Raw genomic sequence first — 25,431 nt, 5'->3', positions numbered from 1 at the left:
ATGTAGCCCGTCGCTTTAAACTACTATAAATTTACACTAAAGTTTCTGCACTTAATAGTATTTTATCCTGAATAAAATGTCAGATTGTCATTCGTACCCCAATATCCAAATCCTGAATACACAGTATATACAGAGTGTTCACAAACTATAGAGACAAATTTCGGGGCATAACTCGACAACCGAAAACAAGACAAAAAAAAATCTCTGTCAATTCATATTCGACAATGGGTAGTTTAGCAATGAAAGGCTTTGGAAGTAATGGGGAAATGAACTTTTAAGTTGAATTTTACCAAAATCAGCACCTGACTTAGACTTGTAACCTAATCTATCCACAAAAAAATTAAAAGCTCGTTTGAGAGTCCCGTAAAGAAAGCGTAAAAAATGCACATAAGGCTTTGTCTTATTTTCATTTGTACGTAGAACCACCTCCTACATTTTGTCCCCATAGTTCATGAACGCCCAGTGTACAATATCTTCGAGATTTGGAGACACAAGCTATTTTTGAGGAGAATTCAGAAAGGGAAATTCACTATTAGAGGCGAGTTTACTATGACAATTTTCTTAAATACGACTCACACCATTTTTATTTCATAAATAAATATTTCATTACCATCCGTACAATGTTGTTTTAAGCCACATTTCATTTAAAAAAATCATCCAGAATGGGTAATTTATTCCTATTTTGAGTTTTCTTTGAAGTTCCCGTAACACCTATTATGAATATATTGCTCATGTTTCATAAATATTTCCGTAATAACTGCACTGAGAAAAATCCGTTCTCTGAACAACGGTATATTGTACAAATATACGAAATCCTCTTGCTTACTACAGAAGATCAGTACGGAGCATACATTATCCGTATGCTACACAGACACTGCCTTTAGATGTTACATCATGTCGTTGCAGGGTGTCTGATATCTAACAGTCTTCCTTCTATTACATACAGATATGTATGTTACCTTCGTCAGATATATGTTATATACGTCCTTTTGTATGTGAAATGCTGACCGCCTATATTGTTTCATACGGAAAGTATGTACAGACGGAACACTTATACAGAAAGTATTATAAAACATGCGTTTTCAGTTATACGTTTGCTATACGTTAAGTCCAAAAACTACAGGATTTACAAATGTAATACGATTTTACGTACGCCAGATATGATTTTTTTCTCAGTGTATAGCATGATATGATTCAATCTTAGAAATTGGAGGAAGAAAGAAGGGTGCGGTGGTACGTACCTTATATTAAATTTTCCATGCTTATTTTCTATTGGTCTCCTAAGTTAAAAATACCTTGATTTGCTTTGTTTATGCTTCTGTGATTTCAGACTCGAAATTTGGAATCAATACTTCAGATTTACTTTAGATTTTAGATTTTCATATCGTGACCTATCTGCCGTCATACGTATATCATCAAAAACAGTGGTGCCCAAAAGACGCAGTCGTGATAAAAAGTGAGCAATTGACATTTTATGAAAAGGTGGAAAACGAAATACGTGAAGTGATTTACACAATAACAATACACTTTTAGTTAAGGCTCTATACCATGAAGGGATTTATTGGAGATCAAAAGTATGAAAACTTGCATTACCAAGGTTTATCTAGGTAGGAGTACAAACTATCGACAGAGGGAAGGGGCAATTTTGTGTCCCCTTTAACCCTTTCCGGCTCCTGGCTTTTTGGGCTATTTTTTAGACTTTCAGTCAAGCAGCTACTGCATCTTCACTATTTATCCTAGGATCATGGTTCATACCTCATTCTCTTTAGAATACAGCTGGCTTTCGAATGGTACCACTTGCGTGCTCATACCATATACCAGAAGCGGGAAAAATGTCAAAGTGAAAATTTCGGAAGAGAAAAATTTTGTTCTCGAACTTTGGCCCCCCCTGGACCCCCCCTGTGTGATCGTAGCTATCAAAAAAAAATCTGATAAATAGTACTTGGTATGCTGAATGTGTGTGCCAAATTTCAAGTTTCTATCTTGAATAGTAAGGGCGGAAGAATTTTTATCAAAAATTCCCACAATGCCCCAAAGTACCATAAAACACTATGATCTCAGGGAAAAAATTCCTGAGACATCCCTAATTGCCCTAGGACTATAATCCGCCAATCATTCTCTTCAGAATAGAATAGGCGGTACCATTCACATGTCTCCATCATGTATCTAAGGCGGAAAATTCCTGAAAAAAGGTATTTTGGGGGCAAATTTTCCCTTTTTTCAACTTTTGCCCCTCTGGACCCCCCTGCTTTTACGCAGAAATCGGAAAAAAACTTCTGGTAAATACTACTCGGTGGACTGAATGTTTGTGGAAAATTTCAATCTTCTACGTGAAAAAATAGGCCCGCCAGAAAAAATTTCCTTACCATGCCCCACTTTTACCCTATACAGAAGTATATTTGGATAAAAAATTCACTGAGAGACGGCCCTAATTACCCTAGAATAATAATTCGATCGTCGTTCTCTTCAGAATGGAACTGCCTTTCAGACGGTATGACTCACGTGGTCCTATCAGGTATGTAAGGCGGGAAAATGACGAAAAACGGGATTTTTGGGGTAAAAATCCCTATTTTTACTCCTTCGCCCCTCTGGTTCCCCCCTGTTTTAGCACTGACATCGGATCAAAAAATCTGGTAAATACTACTCGGTGGACTGAATGTTTGTGCAAAATTTCAATCTTCTACGTGAAAAAATAGGCCCGCCAGAAAAAATTTCCCTACCATGCCCCACTTTTACCCTATACAGAAGTATATTTGGATAAAAATTCCCTGAGACATCCCTAATTACCCTAGGATAATAATTCGACCGTCGTTCTCTTCAAAATGGAACTGCCTTTCAGACGGTATGACTCACGTGATCCTATCATGTATGTAAGGTGGGAAAATGACGAAAAACGGGATTTTTGGGGTAAAAAATCCCTATTTTTACCCCTTTGCCCCTCTGATTCCCCCCTGTTTTAGCACTGACATCGGAACAAAAAATCTGGTACATACTACTCGGTGGACTGAATGTTTGTGCAAAATTGCAATCTTCTACGTAGAAAACTAAGCCCACCAAAAAATATTGAACATACGCTTAGAAAATGAGAAAAGAAATTTTTGACTTATGACGTCATCACGTCCTATGTCTGGACGCAGGACGGTCTGAAACCATACGTAATGTCTTCTGCAAGGCCTCTGGACTTGGAAAACAAAAAAAACGGACGAAAAAGCTCAAATAGAAGAGAAATAACGCATTGTACCATGAAAAGTGCATATGGTACAAATTGTACCATAGGATCCCGAAGGGGTTAAATTAATAGCTATATCATAAACGAAAAATACAATCTGATAAAGATTGGACTACAAATGTGTTTTTCAACCAATTAACCATTCATGGACAAATTCTGGGTGAAATGGAAACAAAACTAGTGAATTGTTGTTGGATAAGAATTGTGTGTCCCGTTCAGATGTGAGATGAAATCGTATAGCTTAACGTGGAATCCCAACCGGATGAGAGGGACCGCGGTGGCTCAGTGCTGAGTTGCTCGGCAGACGCCGTGCCGTTCACCTCGTTGTTCCGGTAGGTGTTCGAGAGGAAGTAGTGAGTGTGTTAACTTGCTTCAACTCAACCTGCATTGTCAAGTGGAGTATTTTCTACTACCAAGTAGTTCGAGTTATATTTACTCTTTTCATCATATTGTCTAGTGTGAAGTACAGGTTTACCTACTAAGTGCATTATGTCTGTTATCCGAGTGAATACTTAAAGTTTGTCATTTCAAGATGTTGTGAACAAGCCTAACACATTGGTCTTGCATGAATGGATCCGCAATACTTTTCATCTGCTTCCTGATCAAGTTGTCAGTATTGAGTTTGATTATAGTCGCAAACAGTTATATGTTAAGTTAATCTCACAAGTGCTTTGTGAACAAATTCTGTTTCGAGTGAATGGAAAGGTTAGTTATTCAGATGATCTTGGTACTTATAACATTTTAATCGATTCTGCCAGTTCCAATATTATGACTGTCCGTTTACATTTGGTACCCACCGAGTTGGAAGATCATCATATTTCTCGTGTGCTTTCTCAGTACGGTGAAATTAAGTCAATTGCAGAAGAAATGTATTCTACTGGACACATCTATGAAGTAAGGACTGGGAGAAAGATAATACGTATGAGCATTAAGCGCCCCATACCTTCTTATGTGACTATCTGTGGTTTACGTTTGTGGTTAACGTATGGAGGTCAAGTTAAAACCTGCGCCATTTGTGACTCACCAAATCATTTTCTGATGGAATGTACAAAGCGTCCTCTTCCTCCAACCGTATCAGCTTCAGTATCCAGTGTCTCACCATCCAGAGCCCCGCCCATGCCTGGCAATTTGAATAAAGTGGATACTCAACCGAACGTTCATTCGTTTACTAGTTTTCCTGTGTTAAGTGAGAAACGTCCTCCAACTTTACAGGAGAACCTTCCACCTTCAACTGCAACTGCTGTAAGTCCTTTTGCTAAGGCACTCAATGAAACTGAATCCACTTGTCCGCTTGGTGTCCCCCCTAGTTCTACAGCTGCATCTCACACCAGTTCTCCTGCTATTGCCTCCCAGCAGACCCTTGCTTCCAACGCAACGCAGAGTGACTCATCCAATTCCACTACCATAGCGCCTAATAGTTCGGATATTCCACAACAGAGCATTACTGTTTCAGCATCTTCCGCATCGGAGATGGATACGCTACCTGAAATCACGGTAAGTACCCCACCGTTAGTGGGCATTGATGACTCTCACCAGGAAGTGACGGATTCTTTCGATAGATATTCACCATCTACAGAAGCATCCCAGTTTCCCTCTCTACCCGAGAAGAGACGTCGCAAAGGTCGATCTCAGTCTTCCCCTCGTGATACATCCAGTAGAGCCAATAAACTTCAGAAAACTAAGAGCGTTCCCCCCGTAAACAACAATTGTGTGTCTGGTTTCACGAGGTCACGAGTAGATCCCCATCATAGTGAAGCAAGTGCTAAGACAAATGATAGTGCTACCTCTTCGGACAAGTGATCATATCACCTCCCAGTATAGAACGGGAATGTGTGCGAGTGTTGCCCCCCGTCTTTGTTTTTTCAAGTGTATTGTGTCATTTCTTTGTGTCGTGCTTTTTTGGTGTCTTTTTATTTTTCTGTGGCCATTAAATATGGATGCCACGCGTATAGCCACTCTTAATGTCAACGGCATTTCTAGTCTCACCAAGCAAAAAGCGCTAGCCGATTACATCAACAAATCGTCTCTGGATATAATTTTCCTTCAAGAATGCAATATTGACAATTTCCCCTTTCTTTTTAATCATTTGTGGGAAGTCAATCCTTTCGAAACTGGTTCTGGAACAGCTATTATATATCGCAAAGATATCTCATTAACCGCTTTCTCAAAATTTCCGTCAGGACGTATTATCGCAGCCAATTATGAAAGCATACACTTTTGTAATTTATATTCGCCGTCCGGGAATACCAAACGTGTTGAGCGAAACTCCTTCTATCTCACCGACGTTCCAATGGAGTTACATTCTGGTACCAGAGATTTGATTTGTGTAGGAGACTACAATGCAGTGTTAGATCCTATAGACTCAAGTTTTGGTTACAATACTTCTCCTACATTACGTAAATTGATTCAAGACTTTAAGTTAGTTGACGTATGGCGTCATTATAAAGGTAACACCCCAGGGCACACTTTTTTTCGACGAAATGGATCCTCACGTTTGGATAGGATCTATGTCAATACCACTTTAATTAATTTTGTGCGCTCCATAAACGTTCAACCGGTATGCTTTTCTGATCACTGTGCTGTGGTTTGTACCATTGATCTACCCATCCGTAAGTACTTAAAATCATCCTTTGTTTGGTCACTCAATAACAGCATTTTACCTGACGAGGATCTACAGTTGCTAATTACCAATAGGTGGAACTATTTAATGCACTTTAAATCTCACAAGAAAAGTTTGTTTTCATGGTGGTTACATCACATTAAACCGTCCTTTCGGTCTATCTGTAAACAGCACTGCAAAGACAAATCCTCTCTTCTTAAAGAGCAATATAATTATTACCATCACTTATTATGTGACTACTATAAAGAACTTGCTCAAGGAGTAGACGTACTCCCTCGTATTAAGGAAATTAAGGCACTCCTACTCACTTTACATCGAAAAAAAAATCAAGGTTTTTTCACGAGAGGCAAAACAACGATGCTTCAGCATGAAGTTCCCTCTTTACATACAGTTATCTGTGAAAGGCGCAGAGGTAAGCAAAACCTTATTTCCAAGGTCTCCTTTCCTAACGGTGTAGTTCACGAGCATGATCAGGTAATCCCAGCTTTGTACGATGCATACCAGAACCTATATTCCCCCGCTCCAACCCAATCTTCTGACCCTTGCTTCGAGCGTCCGATCGGTACTTTCACCCCGGAGGCTCGTAACATATTCAATGTCCCCTTTACAGAAAGAGAAGTCAAGCAAGCTATTTGATAATTTTAGACCAATTACCCTCCTTAATGTTGACCAGAAAATTTTATCTCGTTGCCTTGCCTCTCGTTTAGAACCGTTTCTGAATCAAGTCTTACACAATGATCAGTATGGTTTAAAACATACAAAACCTATGTTTTTAGCACTAAGTAATATACGAGAAGGTATTCATTGGTGTCAGAAAACAAGTTCTCCGCAGGTCGCTTTATTGGCGCTTGATTTTCATAAGGCATTTGACAGATTGTCACATGATTACATGTTTAAGGTACTTGAAAACTATGGTTTAGGAGACAGTTTTCTTAATTTGATTAAATTTCTTTATACTCAACGATATGTAAGATTAAAGGTTAATGGTGCACTTACATATTCTATCAATGTACGTCGAGGTATTGCACAAGGTTGCCCCCTGTCTTCCATTCTATATAGCTTGGTTCTTGTTCCCTTTCTTTTAACACTGGAACAACACATTCAAGGTATACAGATTGGTGCAACATCCTTAAAATTACAAGCATTTATAGACGATATACATTGTTTCATTACCAGTCCACAGGAACTGTCACGTGTTGAACTTCTCATATCGAACTATGAGTGCGTTTCAGGTGCTATTCTCAATAAACAAAAGTCACGCCTGATGTGTATAAATCCGGCTGACCAACACGTGTATTTGTCTACGTTCCCCTTTACTGATCGCATCAAAATCTTAGGCGTAACTTGGCAACGTCGCATAGCAGATACTATAGACTACAATTTTCATACCACAACCTGTACTTTGGTTGCACTCATACACCAAAGTAAAGTCCGGCAGGTCAGTCTTGCAGGCAGAGTATACCTTTTAAATGTTTTATTTTTTAGTCGTCTTTGGTTTCTGACTCAATTTTTTTCCTTGCCGAAGAAATACCTAAGTATCATACGAAAACACACAGGGCAACTGCTGTGGCATAATCACTGCCTAAGGGTAAGTCACGAGACTGCGTGTTTATCATAACGTGATGGTGGCCTTGGCCTTAAAGACATTAACTTTCAGAGCTACTCGCTGCTGATTCATCGCGTCTGCCAAACATTATGCTCCTACTCCGAATCCTTTTCCAGCAAGGCGTTATTTGTACCACTACGTCATATTGAGTTACAAGCTCCCCTGCATATACAACCTTGGATTTCCCTTGTGCCATACCTCAAGGACGTATTTCTTGATATTAGTTACTCGCTTATCGCACGGAGTCACCTTGAAGATCTTTCTGTTAGACAATTATATAATCATTATTATGGCACCACAACTTCGGTTCCCCGTATTGTAGAACATTACCCAATGACACACTGGAAGAAAATCTGGGAAAACATTCATACTCCGGTATTGTCTCCTGCCATGCAATCTCTTTGGTACAGTGTTGTTCACAATATATATCCTACTAACGGGAGACTTTATGAATTGGGTATCTGTAATATTTCTTTCTGCGGTACTTGTTATGTTCTCGATACTCTCCAACACCGGCTCGAAAGCTGCTCACGAAACACAGCTATATGGTTTCATTATCAAAAAATCATTGCCCGTATCTGCAGAACAACTCCTTCTAATATTTACTGTACGTCATTCATGCTGCTTCCGGATTATCAATTTTATCCCAGCACTAAACATAACGCAATTTTATGGATCACGTCCCAAACTATCGATATTCTTTTATGTAATGATTTTAATAATAATGTGACTTTGTATGTCAATCAATTATTGTTCCGTATGCAAACTCTAGCACTTTCAATTCGTAAACAAAAGTTTGCTAATTTTCTAGCAGCAATTTATTGATGTGTCTATTGTACTTTTTTTTTTGTTGGTATAATTGGATGCTCACAGTACAATTTTCTTTGTTAATCCTTTCTGATGTAATTGGCTAAATAAGAGTACAATAAAGTATTTTAAAAAAGTGGTAGAGCGGTCGCCTCTGGTTCTTGGGGATCCCGGTTCAAATCCTGCTCCCGCCAAGTGAGCTTTGTGGTGGACAAACACCGTGTGGGGGGTTTCCTCGGGGTTCTCCCGTTTCCTCCCACTTTCTTCATTCCACCATTTTATTCATTTCCCATCACCACCGTCTCATTTAGCCTAACCGGCATAACGTGGGACGTAAAACTCAAAAATTTTATTTCATTTCCCAACCGGATGAGCTAGCATCGGAAATTATTAGACCCGGATCTCCAGTGCCTAATTCGCATGCGCTAACCACAAAATAGTGAAATTACATCCGTTTAGTGTCAATGTTACAATTATGACCATTTAATACAGAATTTAAAATAATTATTGCTGGAATCAATTAAACATTTATGTATAAACAGAGCAAAACTGAAGGAACACTAGTGAAATTCAATTCATAAGCGTATTGTTATGTCTGATCTGTTTCATCAGATTGCGTCTTCCAAGGTTACTTGAAAGAAAGGTTGGGCTACGAACGTTTCGCTCGTCGCTTTGCGTGACGTCACCATCGAGAAGCAAATGAGCGTATACTGAATGTGTATACTGAAACGTCGGCGCTGCAACGATATATTAAAACTTGGAGAGATTGTTCGTATGCGCGCATCTAGCCCGGGACCGGGGAACCCAGCCCCCCTCCCCCAGTTTTTTGAGTGATAAAAATAATTAAGGAGTTTGATGTAATAAGGACATAAGCAAGTTTACTCCCTTTTTCCATCAAACGCATTTGTGGCTTTTGTCATGCTTGTTTAGCCTCCTGGTAATATTTCAATTCAATATCGGAATAAAATGCTGCATATTACATTGTTTTATGTAAGAAAAAAAAACACAACTTAAATTTTCAACATCGTTTTCCTCCAGCTGCATGTTTCAGACTTACGCCCTTATTGCATCAAACTCCTCAATTGAAGTTATTATTTATATATCTTTGGCAGTTTACACTAGTAAGCGTTGCCTCTTATTCATTATTGCAAAATTTTTGAAACATTATAGTTTCAGTTACAGTTTTTTTTTTCTGTTATCCAATGCGTAAAACTATACTTGAGGTCCACAATGTGAACGTAGCAATAATATCCATTGGAACAGAGTTACGTTAGAAACTTCTGCAAGATATATGAAAAATTGTAAATCAATTTGCAATCAACAAATTGGTTCTTGAATAGATCACAATTATATGTTGTATCATTGTGTGCTTGTGGTAAAATATAAGAAACCAATGACAAAAAGCAATAAAGATGTGTGGTTTCTCTTAGTTTGCACGAGAAAGAAAAATGAATTATTACAATATCTTGCTATTTCTTTGAAAGTTCTTTGTTGAGTTGATTTTGAGTTTAATATCCCTTTCAGCAGTAAGGCTATATAAGAGAGGGCCTACTGATTAAAGTGGAATCCGAACCACATGAGCTCCCGCAGGGAATCGAACCCGAGTCTCCCACGCCAAAGGCGCGTTTGCTAACCGCTTTTTTTTAAAAAAAAAAAAAAGTTCGTCCCAACCGGAATACTGCTCGCCAGTGGCAATTCGCGCAATTTCTGCGTAATTCAAACACAACAGGGACACAAACACAGAAAGATCCAGGACAGTTAAAATTCCGACCTTGTTCTTCAGGGGGATTCGAACCCCCAGTGGATTGTGCCTCATGATCTGAAGCCGAACGCCCGAGACACCACTCGGCTATTGCCACCGGTCCTTAGCCACCAATGAGCTCACTCTTTCAAAGTTTTGCTCATGATATACCTACCATAGTCTGGGTTTTGGGTGCCCTCAAGCCCGCTTTTAGATTCTAGATCCGCAACTATCCTCCTGATAACTTCGTTTGTGTTGTGTTTGCATGTTATACCACAACTGGTGATAATATCTCCAACTTCGCTTTGGTACCAAATACCCATTAAAACTTGTAGATATTAATACTGACTACGGATAAATTCGTCTCTACTATCCTTTCATTTCTTATTGTGCTATTAAGATCCAAAACCCTGGAGGTTATGAACAACCCTGTACAGTTATAAATTAGTCTACGCCTTTCTTATGTGGTTTGTCCTTACTTCCTGGAGTATCTTCGTTATTGGCTCTTGCTACACGCTATCAACTGTGCATAAATTGTTGAAGGGATAGGTAATATCTTTGGAATGTTGACGAGCTGTTTATGTAAGTTTTGTAAACAATTTTTAGAAGATACAAACTTAAGTAAACACGAATTAGGTCGTAACACTTGCTAACTTTATAAGCAATATCCTTGTTTATGTGACAATAATCAAAGAACATAACATAGTAGAAATCACTTTATAAGCAAAACTTAACGTAGGTTCCAAACGGAGATCAAATATCAATCGGGTTGTAAGGACGTATATTCAGTCCTTTTTTGGACCTTAAAGCTTTAATATACTCTTAAGAGAAAATCCTCCTTTGGAACAGTGGAAGAAAGGGCGACAAAGATGCGGATCGTCTCGTGGCACTGATGCGTGTAGACGAAGCACATAAGGGGAAAAGTAAGGGAAACAAGTCTGATGTTGATGCTGGTGTTAGTAACATTATCCTCTCCCTCGGTTACCCTGACCGTAATGTCTTAGAACAGACTCTACTAAATAATAGATAGTCAGAGAGGAACACAGTCACACACACACACACACACACACGGATGAGCTCGGCTGGGATACGGTTGGGAAGTGTATAAAGCGCAGAGGAACCCACGCTGGACATCACGTTAAAAGATTTCAATAGCAGAATTGAAGAGTAACTTCCAAAAGACATGTTCCCTGGAAACAATCGAGTTTATAAATCTGATTATCTCCGCTGGACGGAACTGTATTATTCAGAAGACATGGTCCATGAAGTGAGTAAAGCATCCTTAGAGCGGGAACACTAAGACAGGAGTTTCCCAAAGTGTTTTCGGGGAAATTCCCTCGACTACTTCTTGACAAGAGAGAAGAGTAGTTAGTATACAAGAGAACACGCACACACACATTATATATATATATATATATATATATATATATATATATATATATATATATATATATATATATATATATATATATATATGTGTGTGTGTGTGTGTGTGTGTGTGTGTGTGTGTGTGTGTGTGATGTACTTCCCTTTTGGATACCTCAGTGCGTCCTCTATCCAATATTTCACATGAAATGAGGGTAATTATTGTTTAATTAAGAGGGCCCTAAGACTGCGCTTGCGAGTTTAATATAACAAGGTCCGGGGAGTCTGATGGATAGAGGAATTTTAGCTTAACCAAGCTTTTCTTTAGTGAGACACTGCTGCTGCTGCCCAAGTTTGTTATCTTTTGAGACGAGAGAGAGAGAGAATACAGGAAACTGTGAGTGGTGGAGCGAGCGGCAGAAATGACAAAAGACGAGTTTTATTAACGATATTCCCGGAGACAAAGTCTGTGTGTGTGTGTGTGTGTATCAAGAAAACAGCCTCATCCAATCCCGTTACCGCCTGCTGATGCTGTTTAGTTTAGCTTGATAATCTCTCCTCTCTTCTGTTTTTAACAAAAAGAATTAAAAAAAAACAATCTCTTAGTAAATGTCAACGTCATGCAATCTGTTGAGAGCCAATAAGGAACCCTTTTATAGAGGCTTTAATTAATGTTATGGTTTAATAAACCCTTCAATTATTATTACAAAGATAGAGACAAAGCGTATATATATATATATATATATATATATATATATATATATATATATATATATATATATATATATATATATATATACTTATCTATCCAGGCTGATAATATGATGCTCCCGCGTCTATAAGTAGATGTTGACCTAATTTTGAGGGATTTACAGGGTTAATTTTCATTAACTTCCTTCTGTTCCCGCGGAAATCAAATTAGCTTCCTTGTATCGTATTATTTCAATAGCTTATCTGCATAAATTTTCTTCACTTAATTAATACAAACATGGCTACCCGATAAGAGGATGTAGGAAGCTTTCAGGACGTATAATTTTGAGGAGGGGGGGGGAACGGATTGATTTTCCCTAATATCAGAAGGAAAACAAGAAATTCCAACTTCTGATATTTACATACATCAACGTAAAATAAACTGTACAAAATTCATTTAAAAAATTATAAAAATTACTTTTAGTAGATCATTAAAAATAAAATTCCTAACTATTCTCTATCTCTTCTTTATTTATTTTGCAGAAATTTGAATATTGACACTTTCCAATCATTTCCAATTATTATCTTTAATCATTAAATTGATCACATCTTTCAGTTTAATGCTCCACAATTATGCTATTTACCTAAGGGAGATGCATGATTAACCCTCGGACTACCAACGGGGACGGGGACTTTGTGCCAGGCCCAATCCAGGGGGGTCTAGGGGCCGCCCCGCTAAATTTTTCTTGGTCCCCTAAATCTTTCACGGTAGGCTTGCAAATGAACTATAATACAATGATGAACTATAATATGGTTGGATCGGGCCCCCCTTAACTTCTACTGAACCCCCTTACATTTTTGGGCTGGATACCGGCCTGCTTTGTGCCCACCACAGTATATTTTTTGCACTCTTCTAATCGTTTCTTTAAAATTGTAAGAAAATATGTTATTCCTCTACATGTTTAGCTAAAGCGTTTACCTTACAGTGGTTCAAATTAAACGTTAGTGTGACTCATAAAATTTGCTATTTTACGTTGGTGACACAAAGTACCCCTCCTCATTGATAGGAGAAGTGGCTGACATTTAGAAGTGTCACATCTACATGGTAGTATAATAAATGGCTGTATCCCACCTTTTCTGAATTTGGTTGTTAGTCTTATCCCATGCACTGTTTATTTTGAGAGTTTCATGTTAGTATGTCATAAATTTACTATTTTACGTTGGTGACACAAAGTGCCCCTCCTCATTGATAGGAGAAGTGGCTGACATTTGGAAGTGTCACATCTAGATGGTAGTATAATAAATGGCTGTATCCCACCTTTTCTGAATTTGGTTGTTAGTCTTATCCCATGCACTGTTTATTTTGAGAGTTTCATGTTAGTATGTCCCATAAATTTACTATTTTACGTTGGTGACACAAAGTACCCCTCCTCATTGATACAAGAAGTGGCTGACATTTAGAAGTGTCACATCTAGATGGTAGTATAATAAATGGCTGTATCCCACCTTTTCTGAATTTGGTTGTTAGTCTTATCCCATGCACTGTTTATTTTGAGAGTTTCATGTTAGTATGTCCCATAAATTTACTATTTTACGTTGCTGACACAAAGTACCCCTCCTCATTGATACAAGAAGTGGCTGACATTTAGAAGTGTCACATCTAGATGGTAGTATAATAAATGGCTGTATCCCACCTCTTCTGAATTTGGTTGTTAGTCTTATCCCATGCACTGTTTATTTTGAGAGTTTCATGTTAGTATGTCCCATAAATTTACTATTTTACGTTGCTGACACAAAGTACTCCTCCTCATTGATAGGAGAAGTGGCTGACATTTAGAAGTGTCACATCTACATGGTAGTATAATAAATGACTGTATCCCACCTTTTCTGAATTTGGTTGTTAGTCTTATCCCATGCACTGTTTATTTTGAGAGTTTCATGTTAGTATGTCTCATAAATTTACTATTTTACGTTGGTGACACAAAGTACCCCTCCTCATTGATAGGAGAAGTGGCTGACATTTAGAAGTGTCACATCTACATGGTAGTATAATAAATGGCTGTATTCCACCTCTTCTGAATTTGGTTGTTAGTCTTATCCCATGCACTGTTTATTTTGAGAGTTTCATGTTAGTGTGTCCCATAAATTTACTATTTTACGTTGCTGACACAAAGTACCCCTCCTCATTGATAGGAGAAGTGGCTGACATTTAGAAGTGTCACATCTAGATGGTAGTATAATAAATGGCTGTATCCCACCTTTTCTGAATTTGGTTGTTAGTCTTATCCCATGCACTGTTTATTTTGAGAGTTTCATGTTAGTATGTCCCATAAATTTACTATTTTACGTTGCTGACACAAAGTACCCCTCCTCATTGATAGGAGAAGTGGCTGACATTTAGAAGTGTCACATCTACATGGTAGTATAATAAATGGCTGTATCTCACCTTTTCTGAATTTGGTTTTTAGTCTTATCTCATGCACTGTTTATTTTGAGAGTTTCATGTTAGTATGTCCCATAAATTTACTATTTTACGTTGGTGACACAAAGTACTCCTCCTCATTGATAGGAGAAGTGGCTGACATTTAGAAGTGTCACATCTACATGGTAGTATAATAAATGACTGTATCCCACCTTTTCTGAATTTGGTTGTTAGTCTTATCCCATGCACTGTTTATTTTGAGAGTTTCATGTTAGTATGTCTCATAAATTTACTATTTTACGTTGGTGACACAAAGTACCCCTCCTCATTGATAGGAGAAGTGGCTGACATTTAGATGTGTCACATCTAGATGGCAGTATAATAAATAACTGCTCGTCTTATCCTGTTTACTGTTCACTTCATTCTCTGTAGATTTTTATGAGAGTTTTTAATTTGTTTCTTTTACGAGATATATTTAATCTTAACAGGAGGGCACAAAATGACTCCCCCTTGGTAGTCCGCATTTCAAAATTTACCTAGGTAGTGTGAGGGTTAAGGCAAGTGAATGATGATGGAAGAATTGGTGGAATGATATTGTAGGAGGAAACGGAATTACCCCCGAGAAAATCCACAGACACGATATTGTACCACCACAAACTTACTTCGCCGAAAATCGAATCAGGGACCCCACGCACCGTAGGTAAGCGTTCTACCACTGAACCACTGTGACCTCCATTAAATCTATACCAGAGCAGAGAATACGCGTTGATAAACGGGAGGTTCTCGCACTTTTCTAAACTAACTTCATTAATAAACTTACATTATGATAATTTTTCGCGTGAAAAGATTCAGAAAGAAAATTGTAATATGTAAAACGGAATATACATATTTAGTTTGTAATTTTGATTGCTTGATTGATTTGTGTTACTTCCTTTGTCGTCAGAGAACCTACGTAGGTCAAAACCTATAGTTTAAAACAGAATTTGAATCACTGTAGTGCGTTCGATGTTCTCTCATCAGAATCGAACCCGGGCTCTTGTGCACTATAGGCACTTGCTCTTAATAGAAGGTAGCGAGGAGAACTCAGTTGTTAATTCGAGTCTGGCATCAGTTACATTTGTAATCAGAAACTACGTGAGTTTTTACTGACCAATTAATAGCAATTTATGTATGAAATGAAATGAAATGAAATCTTTGAGTTTTACATCCAACGGTTATACCGGCTAAGCTAAAGAAGACGATGATAATGAGAAATGAATGAAATTGTGGAATGAATAAAGTGGAAGGAAACGGGAGAACCCCGAGGAAACCCACGCATACCGTATTTCTCCACCACAATTTTCACTTGCTGTAAACTGGGATCAAACCAGGGACCCCACGCAAAAGAGGTGAACGCTCTATCACTGAGCCACCGCGGTCAAACTTTAATTGAAGTAGGAAGTTAAAGTTAATTTGCATTAGAATATCAAGTTGTGTATGCAATTAAGATTAATTTGAATCCGACAATCAATCGCAATTTAGATACGATTTTAAGGTAAGTATAAATCCGATAATCAATTGGAAATTACGTATGAAGTTATGGTTAGTTTGAGTCCTACAATCAATTCCAAATGGAATGGGATATTAAGATTAATCTCAATCCGACAATCAATCACAAAATGGGGTAGGAAGATGATGTAAATTTATTCAATAATCAATCGAAATTCAGATAGGAAAGTAAATTTGGTTTGAATCCAATGATCAATCATAACTTGGGTAGGAAGATGATGTAAATGTATTCAATAATCAATCGAAATTCAGGTAGGAAAGTAAATTTGGTCTAAATCCGACAGTCCATCGCAGATGAAGTGCAGTGACCAGTATCTTTATAATTTGTTTATTTTATTTATTTATTTATCAAGATGAAGGAAGTTGGGCAAGGTTGTTTCCAGAGAAAATTTTCAGTAAGAGAAAAATCTTTTGAGCAAACAACTACACTTATTAGACGAACTTGAACTCTTGAACGTGACTTAAAATTTCCTTTTAGGTAATGTAAACTTGGTTATATCAGGACGTGGAATATAATTTCTAATATCTTCCCCTTGGTATAGCCCTAACTAATATGTTGTCTCTTTTATTATATACGACTAATATTATGAACTCTGAGAAGTTTCCATAAATAATTTGGTGGCTTTAAAGCAAATGGAAAACTCTTTCTGAATTTTGACATGGCTATTCGTATTTGTCTTTTGCGTGTCTCATCTTGATCCTCTCTCCGCTCGTCGCAATTACTTTTGAGACATCAAAAAGTAGGGGGAGCGAAAAGGAAAGGAAAAGAAAGACAGAGGAAGGAAAAACACAGCAGAAGTTTCTCGAGCGCGAAATTCTCTCTCTCTCTCGTTGAACGTCTGTGCAACTGAACGTCTAAAGTTTGCGCTCTTGTCTCGAAAGATGTGACAGATGAGATTCAGCAGAAGAGTCACGTTCGCCATCTTATTTTCAAAATGATTTGACTGTCACTAACAGACAGACAGACAGACGAGACATCTTCTCTCCCCTTACCCCCTAACAATTGGAAGTATTTCAAACACGTCTTCTGTATCGACATAAAATATGCTTGCACAACTTTGTAGTTCAGTAACTGTGTGGCTGTGTGTTCTTGTAAACGTTTTCTACCCGTTCATAGGTTTCGGTTCATTGACCTAGTAGTTGAATGATTAAGCTAATAGAGCAGCAGCAGGTTAACTAGTTTATTACCCTCAAAGAATATATACATATATATAGTTTTTCAAAACAATATATAGAAACAATTTTCCATATATAGAAAGTGCCCCCCCCCCTCCCACATAGAGGAGAATTTTAAAAATGCTAGGACACATTCTGTTTATTTTCAATAGAGTTAATACACTGAATTTCAGCTCTGTAAGTTTAACGGCTTGCGAGATACTCTTTTTTTTCGCAAAAAATTCGGATCCTCACTACCTCCTTAGGATATTATGCATTATAATAAAAGCAATATAACATCCCAATTTGGTTTAAGGCCTAACTATATACCAAAAGTAATTTCATTTGACTTTGCAATTTGACCGGGCACACATAGTTACATTCAATTTTTTATATAATAATTTATATATTACAGTGATTCAAAAATGTATTTTTTCCAGTAGTTAGCTCTAAAAACTCACAGGTCTCGAAAGCCAAGTAGTACTGTAAGTCCTATTGCTATTATTACTATTAAAAATATCAATATCCAAAAGTGCCTAAAGTTCTTTTTTCACTTGATTAGATATACTCATCTCAGGTAAGTAGACAGAAACAAGTGGAAAAGGAAGGGAAATGAAAGTCTTGAAAGTAAAACGAAGACAAATTTACCAGTCTTCAGAAGATACTGTCTACAATGCAGTGAGCAGATAGGGTCGGTAGACCATACTGAGTCGGTGGGTCGCAGTGGGTCAAGGTGGGTGGTGGGTCGCAGTGGGTCACCGTGGGTCACATGCTGTTGAGCCACGACCCACTGACCCACTCAGAAAACTTGACCCACTTGACCCACTCCATCTCTGCTGATAACATTCATGCCAAATTTGGTTTTCCTAGTTTCAGCAGTTTGGTATGACTATCCTTTCGACATAGGTTTTAAGCGGCTATCTTGGATTCAAGGTGGCCATAGATTTTCAATTAAGCTTTTATTTACAATTTAGCCCGCCACCATTTTTCACAGGGTTGTCGTAGATAGTCGAGACTTGCTCCATTTTCTTTCATTTAACAACAAGCTTTCAAACGACGTGTTACTAAACTTCCTTGCCATTTGAAACTTTTGATTTGGATCCCGTCTGGGACCCTACGGGGAACATTGGGGCGAAGATGTTTACCTCATAAAGTTTGTCCTTGAAAATGATGGGATACGTGTTCGCCGAGTTTTCCATTTACTCAACCGTTTCCGAACAAATGACCCGGTTCAAACTATTCTGCAAGGTAATTTTTTGTAGCTTTTACATTACAAAATATGTTGTAACTCAGGATATCCCGCTCGGCGGCACGTATAATTTTGGGATTCGTCTAGTTATATGAAACACAAACACAATTGTCTCGTTTGGATCTCAGCGGAGCCACTTCGTGACCCTCCCTTGTTAGTTGCAGCAAATGACCTGCCAATACCTGTGATTATGTTATCTGGAAAGAAATTTATGTAACGAAAAAGTAATTTCTACAGTATCAATTGACTTCTGCCTAATATACAGGGTGTCCGAGAAGTCCTTCCCTGATTACAGAAATTGATAACTCAGGCTAGAAATAAGATAGAAATATGAAACTGGTGTTGAATTGTTTACAAACTATAAAAGTTTTTGTCTGTGTTAAATTTGTTCTCTTTTACCAAGCCTCTTTTTTTTTTTTTTTTTTTGTTTTAGGTTTGTAGTACGTAAGTAAGAAGCCCAAGAAACCATGCCAACCAACCAGGAGAAGGCACAGTGTGTCCTGTGGTACCATGAGGCACGATCACCAACCACGGTGCAGAGACAGTTCCAGACAACATTTGGGAGGACTCCACCTGATGTCAAGAGCATTAAAGCCTGGTATGAGAAGTTCAAGAACACAGGGTCGGTTGCTGACCTTCCGAGGTCTGGTCGACCAAGAACCTCAGCAGACACGGTGAAGGCTGTGCGGCAGTCTTTTCTCAGAAGTCCTAAGAAATCGGTGTACCAAAACTGATGTGACCAAAACTTTTATAGTTTGTAAACAATTCAACAGCAGTTTCATATTTCTATCTTATTTCTAGCCTGAGTTATCAATTTCTGTAATCAGGGAAGGACTTCTCGGACACCCTGTATGTATTACATTTTGAATGGCCAATTCAAGAAGCACCGAGATAATAGGATAAGGTATCACTTTACCTACTGAAAGTGGAAGTGGCAATGTAGCTACGGATTTAGGCTTCTCTGTGCAATTAGACATATATTGTCTGTAATAAATCAAATTTGGCCAATTACGTAGTAAAATATAATTTATTATAAAAATGCTAAACAAAGTTCAAATGAATCAAGCTATTCGTTATTACTGATAAATGAAATTAATCCACATAAATTTAACTAATATTTGGTAGTCTTTTAATATATATAGAAGTTAATAAATCAATTTTCTAATCAGCCACAAATGTTCAAATGACTATAGTTTTCACAATTAAAGATTGTAATATACTTAGCCATCTATATAATCACAGAATAATCAAAAACTAGAGAAAAACAAGACTCGAAACAGTTCATTTTCACTTTTCACGAAATCAAATTTGTCTTGAAAACACTATTCAACACTTATTTTTTTTTTTTTAATTCAATAAGCCTTATTGTCAACAATCTGTTAGTATTTTTCTCTTTTTCAACTTTTCACTAAAGGACAACTTTATGTATTATTATTACCTTTTCCACACGCGTATATAACTTCAGCATAATTTAAACTTGGTTTTTACATTCTCCAATTCAACACTAGTATTATAATGCATGTGTATGCTGTTATCTTGTTCTGTTATCTGATGAGCTGATCAGTTTTTTTTTATACGCGTAAACTTACATAGATGGCAGCACACAACAGACCGACCTACTGACTGAAAATAATATTACTGTTTTCAAGGTTGTCAAGGCTGAGAAACTTCTTGAGAAACAGCTGATCAAGATTCCTTTTAACAACTATTGTATTTGAAACAAAATACAATTTATGTAGGGTTGGTAACGTTGTTCATCTGATTGTATGGCGAAGTATGTCAAATAACGTCTCCCTGTCTATATTTTACATGCTACGAAATTTCATTGGCAGTAGAAATTTTGGCCTACGCAGAGTAAATATATTTGTTAATCTTTTCACTCGAAAGGACTGACTGTCAATTGTTACCACTCTAAAATTCATGTTACATTAGCGTCATCTGGCGGTGATAATCTGAAATAATTGGGGCCTGAACATCTCTGTTTGTTTGTCATTGTGTGCCCAGTTTCTTCTGCTGGAGACTTAAACCTTAAATCCTTAGACTTAAGACTTAAATGACACATAAGTTTAAGCCAGACTTAAACGTGTGTGTCATTTATTAAAGCGCTTATCATTAGCAAAAGATGATAGCGTGAAAAAATAGCACAGTTCAAAAGTTTCTGAATCCTGAATTGAAACTACTCTAGCCAAAGAAAGTTCTGATGCAAAACATTGTATATCAAACTGATCAAGTGCACAAGAGCAAGACAAGAAGGAGCAAACGTATGGTTCGATGGAGAGAAAATCAAAGACGTTCTATTCAGGAAGTCTAATATCCTCGGAGGGAAGAAGTGAAAAACACGTAAGTTCCGGAATAGCGCAGGCTAAACAAGCATTGAATAGGAAAAGAGGAGTGTTAACATCAAGCAATATGTCGTTGGACGTTCGAAAACGATTCATTGAGACTGGTGCGGAGCGTAGCGCTTACTTATCAGAGACGTGAACATTGAGAAAAGCTGAAATTTCTAAGCTGGAAGCATTCAAAATGTGGTATTGGCGCAGAATGCTGCGCACATCATGGACCGAAAGGGAAAGGAATGAAGACACATTAAAGGAAGCCAATGAAGGACGACAGATCATGAGATAATAGGAAAAAGAAGAAACAGCATGCTTGGCCATTTTATTCGGCACTCCGATTGGATCACCGTGCTGATAGAGGGAAAGGCAGAAGTAAAACTAGAAAGAGGAAGACCAAGGATAGCATATATAGATGCAGTTACGAAGAAAAGACCTTATCAAAGTATAAAACAACTCTCCTAAGGGACAGAGACGTTTTAAAATTTCGACGTTACCCACCAACCTATGGTTGAGGTGAACAAGAAGATCATGAAATACATTTTACATTCATTTTAATTACAACAGTCTTACATTATATTTACAAAAGATATAATAGCAACTGTACTCCATTAATTTCAAGGCACAAACTGACTTGGCGATACATGTTACTTGCAACTTTTTTTTTTTCTATCTGTTAGCTGGGATATCATTCATGGTTCCGGCGAGGATGATGGGGGTCTCTGTGGTACATCATATTCTCGGATAAACACATAAATAAAAATTTGATGGACATAAATCATGTAACCGAGGATCACATATCTTTTCTGTTCACAGAAGAATTTGCGTGAGATCTCTACGGCCGTTTTCAATATATCGTCCTGTTGGAACCAACAATAGTGTTTAACTACCATGTATAGTTACTATCTGAGTGATAATATGAGCTTATATATCGGAACTTATAGTTGTGTGGAGAAAAAAAAACATACAATATTCGTTAATATTTTTGCGTTTTCCAATTATTGCATTTTAAACTTAAAGAATTTAGCAACTTTTGGATTGCACTTTTTTTTTTTTTTTTTTTTGCCACAGCAAAGCGAACTAAAAATCGATCTGAACATGCTATCCGCTAAAAAGACCGTATGCTCCGAATGGGGAAAAAAATGAAACATTCCCATTAATTTAATAAAAAAAATCAAATAAAAACTTTTCTCCCCTTCAGCCATGGGTCAACGGTGGCAGTAAACAAACAGGACGTTTTTTTTTTTTTTTCGCAAGGGTGAAAGACATGTCTCGCAAACCTCTGTACAACAAGAGCTTTCATAAATTTCTAGTCCTGTCCCAACCCAGGTGGCAAGAGAATGGACCCCGAGTCAAGACTTGAAAAAAAAAGTGGAAACATTTTTTCCGCCCCTCACACCCTCATCATGAATAAGCGAAGTATTTATGAGTCTAATATCAGCAAAATATTAACTATATATATATATATATATATATATATATATATATATATATATATATATATATATATAATATATATATATATATATAATATATATATATACATATATATATATATATATATATATATATATATTATATATATATATATATATATATATATATATATATATATATATATATATATATATACAAGAGCGTTGAGACCCCTCTTATGTTTGGAACTCTTAAATCATATCTTTTGAATATACACAGTCTGGTTATGACTGTACTAAATCTTTTAGCTTGCATAATTCTTCTTCATGAGAAAAGCTGATGGGGCTGAGGCTCCTCTTTTTTTGGCGGAATGTCGGAGAGGCTAAAGGGGCACTGTATGTGTGTGTAAGCTCCAGCAATTCAGAGGGAAAATATATATATCTTTCTTTATCTTTAAGGAAAAAAGGGGGGGGAGTTAAGGAAAGGATGTCTACCTTGAAAAAGAATCCCAAGAGGTTTGATGACAAGACGTAAGAGATATATAACCGCGATAATAAGGAAGATATGAAAAATTAATTTCGAATTTCACTTTTAAACTGGTGGCAATGTAGTTTTTTTTTTTTTTTTTTTTTTTGTTATTATTATTAAATAGAGAGAATATTTGTCATTCAGTAGTTCATATTTTAAGCGCAGCACCGCTGGCAAAAATGTGGATTTGTTTAATTTTGTAAAAATAACAAGTGAGATTCGTTTCACATTGTGTAACTTTAGTAGACTTCCAAATAATGTCAATTCAATGCTGAAATCAGATGTAACAAGAGCATTGCCAGAGCGAATTTAAAAAAGAATTAATCTTTCTATTAACTTCTAGAGGCTATATACTAATTGTTCTATGTACTTTATTATTACTCATTAAACAAGTCTTGTAATATATGTATCCATTTACAATGTCCTTGAGTACTAAATTTTTTCCACATGTTTTACTTAAGACTTGTGTTAAAACGTTCTACGATACGTTGTTTTACGAAGACACGTGGTCAAAATGAAGGGCTCAAAATTGAAAATTCGCCAAATATCATCTTCCTACGACTTATAGTTCCCGAGACATGGCTCCTTAAATCTCCCGAAATCGGAACTTTTTTTGGCCAATATTTCGGGAACGGTAAGAGTGACGCGAAAAATTCCATCAGTTCTTTCAGATAGTTTTTGATTCTCTACCGAATGGAGAGCTCAAACTGAAAATTCGCAAATAACATACATACACACATACAGAGACATAAATAGTCCAGTAACGAACATTTTAAGTTCGTTGATAAATTTATAACTTGCAATAGAGAGCTAAGTTCGGGGATGGGAACCTGTTCTTCGGGCGGTTAATCTATCTCTTACAACGACTGATACATAAGAAACCAACATTGAAACCGGAAATTGTATTTGTTTTTTTTCTACTTCCGGTTTCAGTCGAACAAAAAGAGCTGAGAAGAATTTATTCTTGGTATCCTCAATGATATAAAAATAGCTTGTTACTTCCTATTACCGTTTTCGTTCTATGGAAAACAATATTGGAACCGGAAGTTGTATTAGTTTTTGTTATTTCCGGTTTCAGTCGAAGTAAAAGAGCTGAGATGAAATCTATTCTTGGGATCCCGAATGATATTATAAATACTTTTTCACTTCCTATTACCATTGTGGTCTATGGAAAGCAATATTAGAACCGAAAGTCATAGCAGATTTCTATCACTTCGAGTTGTAATAAAAGAATGTAAGTTGTCGGAAAATTCATGACACATTTGGTCTATATTTTACAATATGTATTTCATGACACAAAAATACACTTAAATGAATGATATATATACACGTATATTGCACATTTTGCTCAATAACCTTGCACCACCTTTCAGCAAGCTGCGAAATTCTTCATTCATAGAAGATCTGTCTTTATCCACGAAAAGCTGAAGGAGGTGTTGATTTACAGCTTCATCGGAATTGAATGTTACACCACGCAAGGACTGTTGATAAGAGAGAAACAAGTGGAAGTCTGACGGTGCAAGGTCGGTTCAGTATGGTGGGTGTGGCAATACTTCCCATCCAAGCTTCAAAAGTTTTTTTTTTTTTACGAGTCACCCAAACTTGTGTGTTTTCGTGTTGTCGTGATGGAACACGACTCGCCTTTACGATTCGTGAATTCCGGCCGTTTCTGGATAATTGCTTCGTTTGCCGTTCTGGCTATTCACCGGTACCAACTAAGTTACTGTGCACTCTATTAAGGCAATGGTTCCTCATTGGTGTGTTGCAAAAGTTTAGAAATAAATAATCATGGATCTTTTAATAATAAATTAAAATCTATTTTGAGACAGACCCGTACCAGTCAACGCTTGCAGTGGCAGCAACAATGCCTAGTTCTACACAGAGTAGTGATTACCAAACCGTAGAGATCGTGGGCTACTAGTAGCTCGCGGGGATATTTTCTGTACATCGCGTTAACGCTCCGATTAGCTAACCTTGATTCCTCCACTGAACTGACCTACGACACGGTGTTCTGACGACAACAACTGATTTTTCTCCCTCTCATCTCACAGTTGATTGTATACGCGTAGGGTTGTGTACATAATGTGTTTCATGTGTATATTAGACATTTGCTAAACGTTATGTTTTTCGTGTGTATATTAGATATTTGCTAAACGTTATGTTTTTCGTGTGTATATTAGATATTTGCTAAACGTTATGTTTTTCGTGTGTATATTAAACATTTGCTAAACGTTATGTTTTTCGTGTGTATATTAAACATTTGCTAAACGTTATGTTTTTCGTGTGTATATTAAACATTTGCTAAACGTTATGTTTTTCGTGTGTATATTAGACATTTGCTAAACGTTATGTTTTTCGTGTGTATATTAGACATTTGCTAAACGTTATGTTTTCGTGTGTATATTAGACATTTGCTAAACGTTATGTTTTTCGTGTATATATTAGACGTTTGCTAACTTGGAGACTTTGATTTCATATTTAATAGAAATGTAAGTTTATAGGCAATAAATAAATGTAAGATTTTTTATAAAATAAAAAAGTTGGTAGCTCTTTTGTTTGGTAGCTCCAGTAGGATTTAGTAACCGGTACAGTACCTCAAAAAACTTCATAAGTTTAGCGACCATTGACATAGAGTCACTACTTTATAGAAACTTATAGTCCTGTGTTATTATAACAATTTATATTATTATTAATTTAAAAATCAAACAAGTATATCGCGATG

The sequence above is a fragment of the Thermobia domestica genome, chromosome 11, assembly GCF_964235325.1.
Source record: "Thermobia domestica chromosome 11, izTheDome1.hap1.1, whole genome shotgun sequence".
Lineage (NCBI taxonomy): Eukaryota > Metazoa > Arthropoda > Insecta > Zygentoma > Lepismatidae > Thermobia > Thermobia domestica.
The sequence above is the reverse complement of the archived record's forward strand: the minus strand, read 5'-3'. Positions refer to the sequence as shown.